Source organism: Euphorbia lathyris, chromosome 2 (assembly GCF_963576675.1).
Source record: "Euphorbia lathyris chromosome 2, ddEupLath1.1, whole genome shotgun sequence".
In the NCBI taxonomy this organism is placed as follows: Eukaryota; Viridiplantae; Streptophyta; class Magnoliopsida; order Malpighiales; family Euphorbiaceae; genus Euphorbia; species Euphorbia lathyris.
In genome coordinates this window covers 45,507,296-45,523,488 of record NC_088911.1, presented here as the reverse complement: position 1 = coordinate 45,523,488, position 16,193 = coordinate 45,507,296, and the positions used below count along the sequence as shown (strand labels likewise).

Here is a 16,193-nt window from a genome sequence, read left to right as displayed (position 1 = left end):
AAATAAAAAATCGAATAAAATTTTAATTTGATTCGATTTGGTTCTAATGTTTTGACAATTTCAATTTTTGGTTTGGTTCGGTTCTAAACCGAAAAAACCGAACTTATTTTTTCTAAAATAAAAACTAAACTTAACCCAAAGTAAAAACTAATATTAATAAAATCTAACAACTAATAAGTAATCAAACTTTCTCTCAAAATATAATTAATTAAACTTAACTCATTACTAGTGATTATGGGACAGAAAGAAACGGAAAGTTCCTAGCTAAGACCAGTATAATATTTGCTTTGGTCTAGTCTTCCAAATCAAAACGTAGATTGCTTCTTTGTTTTGTTTATAGAATTTTTGTTTTTAAATTTAAATATATTTTATAAAAAGTATTGTTTCATTCTCATTGTAAAAAAAAAAAAAAAAAAAGACTTGTTGAATTTTTTTTTTCTTAAAAATAGCCCGAGAAAACAAAAAAACATAAACTACACAGTATATACTCATTACTTATGTATCTAATTATTTGATTACTTATGTATTAATATTTTGATTACTTATGTATTAATATTTCTTAGTTAAAAAATAGGAAAAAGTATAAAAATAAACTTTGTGGTTACATCTGTTTTCGATCGGCACCCTTGTGGTTTAAAAATTTATAAACTGATACATTGAAGTTCATTCCGTTAGCAAATACAAGCCAAATTGACTAACAGTGTTAAAAAAAAAATCAAAAGTCGAAGGAAAAAGAGTTAATTTTATCCTTATATTTATTTATTTTATAAATTAGCTCTCTTATTATCTAATTATCACAAACAAATCCCAAAATAAAAAATAAAATCAGTTACACTATCTTCTTGCTCTCTCATTAATTTCTTATTTTTCTTTTTCTTTCTCTCTCTTCTCTTGTTAATTTTTCTCTCTCTAAAATCAATTGTTTAACAATGCCTCCTTTTACTATGCCTCCGGCCGCTCAAAATATCAACTTTATTCAGCCCCTTAAGGTTAATACTCTATCTGATATCATCACAATTGATGTGGGCGGTCAGATTTTTCAGAACACAAAGCAAACTTTAGCACTCGTCGGACCCAAATCATTGTTCTCTCAACGAGCCGAATCTATTCAATTGGGTCCTCGATTCATCGAACGGGACCCTGAGTTGTTCTCTGTTCTTGTATCTCTATTGAGAACTGGGAATTTGCCGTCAAAGGCTAAAGCTTTCGATCTCGAAGATTTGATCACTGAATCGAAGTTTTATAATGTTGAATCTTTATTGGTTAACTCACTATCTAGTCATTCTCAATTCGACGCTTTCAACCTCGAAAAATCTCAAACTTTGCCGTTGAACGACATGGATTTTGCTTCCACCATGGCTACGACGGAGTTCGGGACTTTACACGTCGCACACGGAAGCAAAATCACTTCTTTCGATTGGGCTTTACGGAGAAAAACAACGATTTTAACTTAATTCACTGCAATTGATTCTCTGTTAGCACTTTCCCCAAATCTAGCAGCGGCCGGCACCACTGATTTCTCTGGTATGCAAATTCTTGATCTCGAAACGGGTTTTGTTAGAGAAACTGTATGTTAGGAAAACGTAACCAGATCGAGCTCGACGGTTCAAGCAACCGGAGCTTCACCAGATTTGTTATTCACCAGCTTCGAATCAGGCTGCCGAAACTCAAATTCTATCATGGTTTATGATTTACAAACGTTTCTTCTAGTAACAGAGATTGGTCACTATGGGGGCATTTGATATTATATTGGGATAAGGATAAGGATAAAGGTTGGGATAAAGATAAAAATATGATAGTCGAGAATTATTATTCAATGTTGACGGGTGTCGAAACCACCAAAGATAAATATAACTTCACAGCGCTTAGGCTTGCGCAAGGGTAAGCAAAGGTCGAACCCAAAGGATTAGTACTGATTTAACTAAATTAATTATCAAGAAGACAATAAAATTAAATAAGGGGAGATTTGATTAGATTGCAAAAACAGCGAAATAGAATTGGGATTGAATGTAAATAGTAAAGAAGATTTCAGTCAAGGGATTCTCAGGCAAGGATTTCAGTTAGTCTTAATCATTGACGGAAAAGATTATTCTTAATCAAATATCAGATTTTTTATGCGGAATTAATGAAAGATAAAATAATAAACAATAGAAAAACACAAATTTACGTGGTTCACCAACATTGTGTTGGCTAGTCCACGGGCAGAAGGAGAATAGTATTATTAGGAGGCGAAAAATCAGATTACAATGATTAGGTTACATAATGGAGTATTTATAAGGGCTAATTACAAATCTAGCCCAATTAAAAAGGTCCATTTACATATCTAACCTACATTGCTTCAATATCACCAAATTAGACACTTTCATCCACTTTGGACAAGAATACCCTTATTTCAATTCATCTTCTTTCTCAGATTCTGAACGTCTTTCTCGTCAACCCAAACGGGCGAAAAGACGGTGGTTTATAGAGAGAAGAGATTTTGTTTCGTTCAACTTTGAAGAACTAGTGTTTGCGGAAGAGGATTAGGAAGGAAATCTCAAAAAATAAGAAAAAAAAATCTAACAATTGAACTGCTGTGATGTCGCATTTGTGACGAATTCGTTGCAAATGCAACAAGATTTGTCGCATCTACGACAACAGTTGTAGCATTTGCGACGAAATGCGACAGCAAGTTGTCGCATTTGCAACGAAATACGACAGAAGTTGTCGCATTTGCGACAAAATGCGACAGCGATTGTTGCATTTGTGAAGTGATGTCGCATTTGTGATGAAATGCGACAAATTCGTCATAAATGCGACAACAATGGAGGAAATTGACGGAAAATGGTGGAAAATAGAGGAAATTGAAACAATACCATTACAGATGAAGAAAGAGGCAAGACTAGCAAGAAAAACATGTATATAAGCTAAAAACATACCATTTCTACGGGAAATTGAACATAATACTTCAATAATCACTAACGATTGGTATCAGAAATTGAAGAACATGAACCGAAGAAGAAGAAGAAGATGAACCAATCGAAGAAGAAAGAAGAAGAAGAAGATTCGATCGAAGAAGAAAGAAGAAGAAGAATCGATCGAAGAAGAAGAATGGATCGACTAGAAATATGGGTATTCTTGTCCAAAGTGGATGAATGTGTCTAATTTGGTGATATTGAAGTAAAGTGGGTTAGATATGTAAATGGACCCTTTTAATTGGGCTAGATTTGTAATTAGCTCTATTTATAATACCTAATCTAACCTAATCCCACTAGGAACCCATGATCCTAATCCCACTAGGAACCCATGATCCCAATCCCAATCCAACTAGGAACCCATGATCCCAATCCAACTAGGAGCCCATGATCCTAATCCAACTAGGAATCCGAAACCCAATCCTACTCTGAATAGGAAACGGAATATACTGATTCAAGGCATTACGACAAATCTCCACCTTGATTTGAATCCTCCTGAAAACATAACAGATGCACCCATGACAGTGCCAGATGAACATACTTCTCCCTCTGCCTCAGAGTTTCCCCCACAGGGCAACTAATAATCTCTGACGTTTAGCAAGTCCAAACAGTGTTGAAACTTGCTCTGTGGAACAGGCTTGGTAAACATGTCAGCCGGATTGTCAGCAGTGCCTACCTTCTTCACCTTGACCCTCTTTTCACTTCTCAGAAAATGATACCTCACATCTATATGCTTGGTCCTCTCATGATGAACTTGATCTTTGGCTAAACAGATTGCACTCAAACTGTCACAATACACTGTAGTATGATCATGATGTAGACCAAGATCACTAACCAGTCCTTTAAGCCAAATCCCCTCCTTAGCAGCTTTAGTCAGTGCCATATACTCTGCTTCCGTAGTAGACAAAGTCACTGTAGGCTGCAAAGTAGCTTTCCAACTGACAACTGAACCGCCAAGAGTGAAAACATAACCAGTCATAGATCTTCTACTGTCAACATCTCCAGCATAATCAGAGTCTGAAAAACCTGTCACCAAACACTCTGTATCACCTCCATAAATGAGACCAACATCAGATGTACCTTTTAGGTACCGAAAGATCCTCTTCACAGCTTGCCAATGCTCCTTGCCAGGTTCACCCATAAACCTGCTAACAACACTAACAGACTGTGCAAGATCAGGTCTAGTGCAGACCATTGCATACATCAAGCTTCCTACTGCACTAGCATAGGGAACTCGAGATATGTACTCCTTCTCTTCAGCAGACTTAGGTGCAAAAGCAATAGACAGATGTGCACTTGCAGCACTAGGAGTATTTATGGGCTTTGCGGTAGACATACCAAATCTTGACAAGATCTTCTGAATATAGCCCTTCTGTGACAGAAAAAGTTTCCTTTTGCTTCTGTCCCTGTAAATCTCTATTCCTAGAATTTTCCGAGCTGCACCCAAATCCTTCATCTCGAACTCTGCGCTGAGAAGACCCTTCAACTTCTAAATGTCGTGCTTCTTCCTTGTAGCTATCAACATGTCATCTACATACAATACCAGATAGATAAAAGACTCATCTTCCAATTTATTGTAATAGACACAACAATCATATGGGCTCCTAGTGTAGCCCAGCTGCATCATGTAGCTGTCAAACCTCTTATACCACTGCCTAGGAGACTGCTTAAGTCTATACAAGGACTTCTTCAACTTGCAAACATAATTCTCCTTCCCAGGAATCTGGAGACCATCTGGTTGGGTCATGTAGATCTCTTCCTCCAAATCTCCATGCAGAAAAGCTGTCTTTACATCAAGTTGCTCAAGCTCCAAATCCTGATGTGCAACTATAGCTAGCAACACTCTAATAGAGGTGTGTCTGACTACTGGTGAGAATATCTCATTATAATCCACTCCCTCTCTTTGATTGAAACCTCTAGCAACAACTCTAGCCTTATACTTGACTCCCTCTGCAGGTGATATCCCTTCCTTCATCTTGAGAACCCACTTGCAAGTAATAATCTTTCTCCCTGGAGGTGGTATGACTAAATCCCATGTTTGATTCTTATGAAGGGATTCCATCTCATCTCCCATAGCAGCAAGCCATTTCTCAGAATCGGTGCTTGAAACAGCTTCTTGGTAAGTTGATGGTTCATGAGTGTCCACCTCTTCAGCAACATGTAGTGCATAGCCCACCATGTCCTCATACCTCTTAGGTGGCCTAACTCCAACCCTCCTTGGTCGATCTTGAGCTAAGCTACGATGTGTAGCTTCAGATGGTTGAGAAACTGATGGTGTAGACTCTGGTAGCTCTATTTCTGCTTCTAACTCTTGTTCCTTCAAGCCACTCTCACTCTGTACGACATGAAACTCCACATGTTTATCAATGTTATCAGTTTCTATTGCAGTTGTAGGCTTCACAATGGGTCTAAGCACAGATTTTTCGTCAAAGACTACATTTCTGCTCAAAATGACCCTTTTCTCTGATGGAGACCAGATCCTGAAGCCTTTAACTCCATCTCCATAGCCTACGAACACTCCCTTCTTGGCTCTTGGCTCTAGCTTACCCTCATTAACATGATAGTAAACTGTGCACCCAAAAGCTTTCAAATTTGAGTAATCAACAACCTTTCCTAACCACATTTCTGTAGGCGTCTTGAGTTGTATGCCGGTGTGTGGTCCGCGGTTAATCAAATAACATGTTGTGTTCACCGCTTCAGCCCAGAATCTTCTTTCTAACCCAGCGTTATAGAGCATGCACCTCACCCTCTCCAGTAATGTCTGGTTCATTCGTTCAGCTACACCATTCTGTTGCAGTGTATTCCTGACTATGTGATGCCGAGCAATCCCTTTATCCTTACAGAACTGATCAAACTCAGACGAACAGAATTCCAGACCATTATCAGTTCGCAGCCTCTTTATCTTCTTTCCTGTTTGGTTTTCCACCAATGCTTTCCACTGCTTGAAATTCTTGAAAGCTTCACTTTTATGCTTCATCATGATGACCCAAGTCATCCTTGAATAATCATCAATCAGAGACATAAAATATCTGTGACCTCCCAAAGACTCAACTCGAGATGGACCCCAACAATCAGAGTGGATGTAATCAAGTGTGTCTTTTGTTATGCGAATAGCTTTGGAAACTTGCTGCGATGTAGTTTCCCAGAGACACAGTGTTCACAAAGCTCCAGACTCTTGACCTTATGACCATCAAGAAGATCATCCTTTGATAGAATCTGCATCCCTCTTTCGCCCATATGACCAAGTCTCATATGCCATATCTTTGTCATATCCTCCTGGTCAATCTCTGACGATGTAGCATTAGCTGAACCTGTAACAGTGGAACCTTGCAAGAAATACAAAGTACCATGCTTCACACCTTTCAGAATCACATCATAACCTTTATAGACATGTAGAACTCCATCTTTTCCTGACCAGCTGAGACCCCTGCTGTCTAACAGACTCAGAGATATCAGATTCTTCGTCATCAATGGAACATGCCTGACTTCGTTCAACGTGCAGAACTTACCATCATGTGTCCTCAACTTGATCGAGCCTATTCCAACTGCTTTACAGACATGACTATTAGCCATTGAAATGCTACCTCCATCTACTTGCTTATAAGTTGAAAACCAGTCTCTCCTTGGACAAATATGGTAAGATGCTCCAGAATCAAGAACCCACACATCAGAGTGATGAGTGTGTCCATCAGCAACTAGAGCAATATCATTTTCAGAGCTGATGTCGCCATCTGCTACAGCAGCCGAACCTGGTTGATTTTCTAATTTCTTCTTCTTCTTTGGACAATCAGTTTTCCAATGTCCTTTCTCCCTACAGTAATTACAGGTGTCGTCTGGCTTGGGACCCTTTGAGAACGGCTTCTTAGACTTCTTCTTTCCACCGTTTCCCTTTCCCTTACTGCCGCTGGCAACCAATCCAGAGGCCTGATTATCTGCACCTGTATTGCTCGCCTTATGACGCAACTCCCTGCTATGAAGAGATGACCTAACTTCTTCCAGAGTCACAGAATCTTTACCAACAATAAATGATTGAACAAAATTCTCATATGAAAGCGGTAAAGACACCAACAGAATCAAAGCAGCATCTTCATCTTCAATTTTCACATCAATATTACGTAATTCTAATAATAATGTGTTCAATTGATCTAAATGATCCCTGAGTTGCATACCTTCCTGCATTCGCAGACCAAACAGACGCTGTTTCAGAAGAAGTTTGTTCGTTAGAGATTTCGTCATGTATAAGCTCTCTAACTTCATCCACAGACCGACAGCAGTCTCTTCGTCTGAGACCTCAGTGATGACGTCATCTGCGAGGCACAACATAATTGTTGAATGTGCATTTTCTTCCAGAATCGTCATCTCAGCAGTGACTTCTCCCGTTGCCTTCTTCAACGGCGTCCACAGACCTTGTTGTTTTAACAAAGCCCGCATCTTGATCTGCCATAGACTGAAACTATTTCTCCTAGTAAACTTTTCGATTTTCACGTTCATCGCAGACATCTTTCTCTCCAGAAAACAAAACCCTGATCGGAAACCGAAAGCTCTGATACCAGTTTGTTGTGCAGAATTAATGAAAGATAAAATAATAAACAATCGAAAAACACAGATTTACGTGGTTCACCAACGTTGTGTTGGCTAGTCCATGGGCAGAAGGAGAATAGTATTATTAGGAAGTGAAAAATCAGATTACAATGATTAGGTTACATAATGGAGTATTTATAATACCCAATCTAACCTAATCCCACTAGGAACCCATGATCCTAATCCCACTAGGAACCCATGATCCCAATCCCAATCCAACTAGGAACCCATGATCCCAATCCAACTAGGAACCCATGATCCTAATCCAACTAGGAATCCGAAACCCAATCCTACTCCGAATAGGAAACGGGATATACTGATTCAAGGCATTACGACAAGATTAGTTTGGATTATTCTTCCGTATTATTGAATTGGTTAAGTAAGACTATAACCAATCCCTAATTAACAAATAACCTTTCCTCAATGGCTAAGATTCAACCTGTTAATAGCATTATGAAATAGAAGAACCTAGTCTAAGCCAACCGATTCTCAGTGATATCGATTCAGAAACTTAATTATTTATTCACTTGATGTGATAAAATTGAATCTTGATGTATTAATGTCACGTGGAGAAAGGAACTTCAGATTGTCAGTCTGATTTTATCTCCGAATACATTCCAAGATTCGATTTTATGTTATCAATCACTACCTTTTTCGATTCAACTAAACAATGACTCTTCGATTCCCTAGCTTAATCAAATAGTTGTATGTTAATTTAGTCAAAGAACAATCGGCCATTATTACTCAAATGTAAATTAACAATTGGGATGAAATCCCTAAACACAGCGAATAAATAAATGACATCAATAGAGAAGAATTATAGGAGTAAAACGATCTCACAATACTTGAGAAAACCTGCCCTTGAATTAACCCTTAACCGAAGTTGGAAATTTAGCTATGAATAGCCATGGAAGAATAACGCTCTCTGTCTTGGGAAAGAGAGAATAAAATAAAAATAAAATCTAAACCTAAAACTGAATAAAAAAACTAAAAATAAAAATTGAATGTAAAACCGAATTCTCCATTAGAGGTAGATCTTCTCCTATTTATAGGAGTTCTCCAACCCTAATTAGGAGATAAATCCTAACTAATTATAAAAAAATAAATATTCTAACTTCCTAATACTATTTGACTTCTTCCTTCCTGATTTGTAGGCTCAAAACTCCTTAATAGACATCTAAAAACGTGTTGGAATTGAACAGATTCGCACTTAATCTATTTGGAAAGATTTCTGCCCGCCTGCTTCTTAGTCTTGGGCAAGACTAACTCCCAGTTTCGACTTCAGGTCTTTAAAATAGTTCCAAATTTTATCTTTAGCCAAATTAGCTCCAAATAGCCCCAATTCAGCTCCTTTCTTCATAATAAGTCCCTGTAGAGGCATAATACACAAAACAAGCAATAAAACCCGTGATAACAATCAAACCGGCTAACAAATAGCATAACAAGTGGGTATTTTATCGCTGAAATAGACACTTATCAAACACCTCACACTTACCCAATGCTTGTCCTCAAGCATACTAGATCATGTCAACAGTTCTTAGCTCTAATGATTTCGTGTTTACTAACCTTTCCCGATCCCCCCTCATAATGCAAAGATTATCAGCCATTAACTCTCCAAGTCAAGAATTTATTCATGTTTAAATACACAATGTAGCTACTTGAAAAATCTCACCAAATAAGCTTTTGACCATGTACATGAGAGATGAATTAAAATCAGCAGCACCCTCACAGAGGTCACTCATTGCACTCAAGTGTTTAAGCTATAATTAGTTTTAAGAAATCACTCAAGTCACAATTTAGAATGAAATTACCATAAGCTTGCCAATATATCAAATCTCCACCACTTAGTATGAATTCAAGACACTAAATCAAAAGGGACTTAAAACAAGGTGTAACATAAGTTAGGGGTAAGGTTTGGAAAGGAAAGGAGGAAGAAAGGGAAACCGAGACTAGTAAAAATGTACATTCTAATCTGAAAATGGCCAAAATGGAAATCAAAGCTCAATTATTTACAAACGACTTACAATTCTCAAACTTCAGAATGAACGTTCAAGATGAACTTAAACAACTATGAACAGACTGAAATGAAAAAAAAACTAACAAGAAATGTTTCTTTGTTTCTTTTTCTTCTTTTTTTATGCCTCTGACTTTTTTTTCTTCTTTTTTTCTGAGGCTTTTTTCTGTTTTTTTAGGCTTTTTTCTGAATTTTTTTAATATAGAAAATCTTTGAACTAGAACAAGAAAGCTGCTATTTTGCAGACTAATGTCTATTTAGACACTTTTTGAAGCACACCCACATATACTATAACTAAAGGACTATTCAATTGAATCCTTATACTTTGATGAACTTGTGGTTTTCGAACACGGAAATTGCTCAAAGCAGCAATTAATCATTGAATAAAGTAAAAGAATATACAGACTCTGATGGCTAAAATGTCCCTGACCAAAGGACTCAAACAAGGGCTGTGTCAAGAATGGGGAAAAGGCTCAAATGTGGCTAAACTAAGGGCTGGATACTGTTATTTTTGTTAGTCTTGAGAAAGACTAAGGGTTCGAATTTATTTGAAATGGCTAAGAAAACAAAACCTAATGCCCTTATCATTTTTAATGCTCAAATTCATCAGATGTGGTCTCGAAATGCATAACATGGCAAGTTTTAGAATTTCAAACTAAAATTGGACAACACTCAGAAAAATAGAACAAAGTGTAATGTATTTTGTTCTTGCATTTAGGCTCAAAGTCTTTCCAAAAATAGGGATAAAAGTGGTGTTGCTTCATTCAAAACATCTTTCCATGTAAAGGGAGATTAATCAAGTAGTTCATATGCATCTTTAAGGCAATGATGCAATCCTGACCCTTTGAAATCAATGACCTTACTCAATACAAGACTTAAGGATTTCAGTACTAAGTTAGCAACCTAGTTTCAATTGAGCGCAAAATAGAGAGCTAGCATTGGTAGTTTTATGGACGAAGCAAGAGGTGGACACCTCACACTAGACTCGAGCATATTTTCTGATTTTTTTTCTTTTGAGGCAGACACCTCACACTATTTCAGCACATATCCCATAGAATTAAACTCGATTTTTCAGCAGCAACTTGAAGATAATTCACCCAAAATTTCAGCAGCAAATTAATCAATTTATAGCAGTAAATCAGCACCAAAAACTAGCAAATTTGTATCATTTAACTCAGAAAATTTCAGCAGGAAATTCAGAAATTTAATCCCAAACATACCAGCATGAAAATCATTGCAAAAACAGAGCACAAAATTTTCAAAATAGTCAGAAGCCTTTCAACGGTATGCATAATCAACCAATTAACCATGAAATCACAAGCCAAACACTTCTATAGCAAAGATCCCTCCCCCACTTTCTCCACGCACTGTCTCGGTGCAGAATTCACACAATTAGGGGCGAAGGGCAGCAAACACCACAACGAAAAAGATAAAATTTGAACTAAAATCAAAATATAGACGAGTTATGGAAAACATACCGCCCCTTTTGGAGGAGGGGGTCTCGTTCTTCAAACCGCAGCGAGGATGTCAGATGGAATGGTGATGGTGAGTATATGGGAATGGGAAATAAATTGAAATTGGAAAAAGAGAGTGGGTGTTGGGTGGAACTCAAAGGAAAAAAAAAAGAAATGGAATAAAATAAAATAAAAAATCTAGGGAAGTGGATCGAATTGGTGAGGTAGTTAGAAATAAGAAAATTAAAGAGGAAGGATGCGGTGATGCTCAGGTTGGAATTGGTGAGGGAAGAAAACAGAAGTGTGCGGCTGTGTAAGGTAGAATTAAGGATTAAAAAAATAATGTTTAGGATAAAATTGTTTTTTTTTCTTTTTTCCTTGCTTAACACTTATGGGCTTTTTATTAACTCCCTAACTCTCTTTTGGCCTTTATCCCTTCATTCTTTTCTTTTTCTTCAAACCTGTAAAATAAAAGTCAGAAATTCAAGCCCTTTGGAGAAGATGATGTTAGTTAAATTAGTTAACCTACATGAAATAAATAAAATAAAAAAAGACTGAATATAAATGATAAACGTTGGTCTTGGGCAAGACTAAAACTGGGTTGCCTCCCATTAGCGCCTCTAGTTAACGTCTATGGCCAGACGTTTATGATTTTACATTATCCAATTCCTAACCGTTCATCATTTTTTTCATCCCAATCATAACCAAAATAATTTTCAAGATTGTCCGGGTTACTCTTTTCCTGCACAGTGGAATCAATCAAGCTATCCTGAAAAACACAATGAAATTCAATTGGATATAAAATTATACCCTCTTGAATATCTAAATTTTCATTAGCCTTAGACGAGTCAATTGGAAAAAATTTCTCTGAATTTATGATTGAATTACTTGCATCCAAAACATAAAAATCTTTTGAATAATCTAACTCATTGACAGCTATGTAATTTTTATCATCAATTACCTTATCATTTTCTATTATTTCATCTTCCTCTAATGCATAATCATGAACTAAAATTGGAGTGGCTAAATTCAAAACAATTTCATCAAGAGACATACCAGAGGTTGATGAATTAATAGAATATGATTGATAATTATCTGAACCTGATTGCTTTCAAAAGAAATTGGGACATGGAGAATAGTATGGATCAGAATTCCAGCGGTACTCATTGATAAGTTGAAGCACATGATCCATAATTATGAAAAATCACTCAAAGGAAAAGAATATATATGAACCTGATTATTAATAAAATTAAAGCAAGCTAAACTAATCCCCGACAATATGGATAAAATAATACATTTTACAATTTTAACCTTATTTAAAATACATAACATTAATTTGAGGGATAAGATTGACTTTTCCATCCTATTAAAATCATAGGAGCTTATCCCACCCCCTTTTGGGTATATGATTTGAGGGATAAGAGACTTATCCCTCATATGTCTCACTCTTCTATCTCCCAAACAAACACGGGATAATTTATCTCATGTTTTTTTATCCCTATCCCACTTCCTATATCTCTTCTAACAAACACTCCGTGTAAGATATTCAGAGAAGATCTTGACTTTGCAATTCCGACGACGAAATTGAAGTGGGTAGAAGAATATGACATCGTAACTCAACATTGGAGCACTTGTGTTTGTTATTTATTTAATTGTTTACTTTGAGCATTATACCACGTTTGTTTGTATCATTTCTCTTTTCATATCTATATTTAATTTTATATTTAATTACCATGTTTGTTTGTTCAATTGATTTTAGAGAGAGAAAAAATAACAAAGAGAAGAGAGTAGAGAGAGAAAGAAGAAGAAAAATAAAAATTAACGAGAGAGGAAGAAGATAGTGTAATTGATTTTTATTTTTTATTTTGGATTTGTTTGTGATAATTAGATAATAAGAGAGTTAATTTATAAAATAAATAAATTTAAGGATAAAATTTACTCTTTTCCCTTTGATTTTTGACTTTTTTAACACCGTTAGTCAATTTGGCATGTGTTTGCTAACGAAATGAACCTCAATGTACTAGTTTGTAAATTTTTAAACCACAAGAGTGCCGATCGAAAACATGTGTAACTACAAGGTTTATTTTTGTACTTTTTCCTAAAAAATATTCATAATAGGCAGTGGCAGCCATAAAAAATATAATTCATTAATTCCAATTCGAATAAAATAGAACCGAATGGAACCAAACCAAACCGAATTTTAATTTGGTTTGGTTCAGTTTATAAAAAAGCCTTATTATTTTGTTTGGTTTGGTTCGATTTGGTTCGGTTTTTGAACCAAACCGAACCATGCTCGCCCCTGTCTATAATCGAATCATTCTACCGTTCCTCCAGAGAAAATTCAAATGGAATATAATGCATAGAGAATAAGAACCATAACATTATGGAAGCTTGTATCATACTACGTAACATGATTATCAAAGATGAGCAACAACTCTACTCCATAACATTATTAATTATCATAATTGTTACTTTGGTCTATATGGCACTTCTCTTGTGTTGGGAGCGGTCCCTAGGAACACTCCCACGTCCAAGTTAATAATGTAATAAAAAGGCAATGTAACGAGAGAGAGAGAGAGAGAGAGAGAGAGAGAGAGAGAGAGATAATGAGAGAGAGAGAATGTGCCCATTTACTTGTTGAGTTGCTTGCCTTATATGTAGGCCTTTGAGTGTGGGTCAGGTCCGGCCGGACCTTTACCATTTATGTTGGGCTAGACCTCGTGCTTGGTGGTTTTGACCCATCTGCCTCATCAATTAGTCCATCCCTTTTTGGTCGGGTGTTTCGAACCATTGTATGTGAGGTTGCCGAATGGAAAATCAGGTGTGTTTATTGCAAAGTGTTGAAAAGAATTGGATATGCGGTCGTCGATGAACGAACAAGTTGAGACGGTTGTGAAGTGTTGAAAAAACTTCTGAAGGCTGTTAGTGGAGAGCTTCAGTAAGTGGATGCTAGCTGCCTAGCATCTAAGGGGTTACTTCTTCATCCTTGAGCATAATAATGACCTGGGAGTCATTTATGGTGTGTTGATGGTTTGGCGGTCGTGTGAGTGATAAATGTCGATCCTTGGACCGTCACATCTTGGTCTCGTTTGGCCAATTTGCTAGCCTCTATAAATAGTTTCCATTTTTAAAGGTGTAGAAACTTTTGGCAAAACATTTCTGCTTCCTTCCAACTTTGAAGGGTTCTTCCTACTTAGCTGCTAAAGGTTATCTTCTCTCTTACCTATGCGACCATGTGTCGTAGCTGAAGCATGCATGCGACATCAGAGGTCACTATGGTGTTGTTGAACTTAGAAGTCAGTTCTTCTCTCGCTATTCTTTCAAGATTTTTTTTTCTCTCGCGTGAAAGTTGTAAGAATTTCTAGTGTGAAGCTTACGAGTTATATGCTCATGGATACAAGCCATGTGAGGCATTGAAACATAAGACTGTTGAGGTGGTGCTGGAAGAGAGGAGGATAGGCAGAGTGTGAGGAAGCCCAATGTAAAAAGCATTGGTCGTAAAATATGAGCCTCTCAGTTCATCATCTGGAGGGTGGTATAAGGCCCGGTGTCCTAGAAGTGGTGGTGAGGGTGGCTACCTACCTAGTTAGTGATGGGTTGAACCTGGTCGATCTGTATGAAAGGATGTGGAACAGAGTGTGGCCGCATGGGTCAGAGGGAGCTAGGTTTGAAGTAGCTGAGAGGTGTAAAGCACCAGACTGCAAATTCTTAAAGGAAGCTTGGATGATAAAATAATGACCCTGAATTTTTATAATTTATTATTATTATTATTTTATAAAAACTACCCACTTTTATTTTATTTTACCTAATTTTGAGTCAGGCTTCTTAAAACTACACACTTTCCACAACTAACCCTGTAAAATAAAATAAAATAATTTGCTCATCCTTTGGTTCAAGAGCCGTCGTCTTCTTTCTTTTCATGGTCATACCTTCATTTGCTTTTCATCTTGTATTTCTTTTGATCAAATCTCGAGGTTAGCCTTTTTATTTTACTGTCGCATTTTTTTAGCTAGAACTAATTTTTTTAGCTAGAACTAATTAGGACTCTATTGTTTTTTTTTTTGCTATCTTTTCAATAAACTTTCTCACAATGATGAAAGTGTTCTTCCTAGTTTAATCATCGTTTCTAGGCTAGGTTTTGTTTTTATTCATTATATAATTTCTTAATCTCTTCACCCAATGTCAAAAAGGGTTTGTCCTTGAATTTCAATGGTTCCCAATTTTCACTTTCTGAACAAAACAAACAAAAAAGAAAGCTTTATTTTATATAGACTTTTATGCCATCATGAATTGTTATGAATTAATTGTCTCCCAATTTCATACCTTCAATCAATTAGTTATACCATGAATTAATTCTAGTGCTATTTATTTTTCTTTGCTTTCTTTTAACCAGGAACCCCCTATTTGGAACTTAACCCTTCTTTCTTTAAATTAGTTTTCCTTTACTCAATTTAGTTAAAATGAATTAGAATAATTTATTTGGCTCCTGTCATTCTTGATATAGGAACTTCAGAATTTTTCCCTGAACGCTTAACTGACAGGCAGTTGTGATAGTAGACCAAGCATTCTTTCGTAATTCAGGTGAGTGGTAATTATAGTACACGACACTGTTTGATTGAAATATCAGATTTTAAACTGTTTATCAAAATTGACATTTGATTATATATTTCCTTTTATAAAAGCGTAGATTTTGAACCTTCTGTTTACTAAAAATCGTTAGTATTAGAGCGTATATATTCTGGGAACATGCCCTTATATTTGATTTGTTTTATTATCAGTTACAATGAAATTATTAAAAATTGATTTGATATGATTTGTATTTTTCTGATACGTGATTTATCGCAGTTATTACCTTTATTTTAGAAACCTGATAATTCGTTCAATCAGTTATGAGTTTCTGATTTATATATGTATACAATATGTTTTCAAACTGGTACTAGTGCTCAGTATATTTGTATATGTTATCTCGCCTCTCACCGATCTTTATAACATTAGGATTTTGCATTTGTCTTCGAGTCAGGTTGTTAGTTGTCAGTTTGTCGTCGGTTGTGTCAGTATTAGAATCATGCATAAGATCAGTGAAGACAATTATCTGTTATCTGTATTTGTTATTGGTAGCGCGCTTACTATCTATCTGGCCCTGGTGGTGTGAAGTATCACCACTCTGTGACAATGTACCATGTGTTTTAA

At 36.3% G+C, this 16,193-nt stretch overlaps 1 pseudogene; it reads left to right on the top strand.

Annotated features, from left to right (window-relative positions):
- Positions 1–929: 929 nt before the first annotated feature.
- Positions 930–16,193, top strand: LOC136216919 (BTB/POZ domain-containing protein At5g41330-like; annotated as a pseudogene).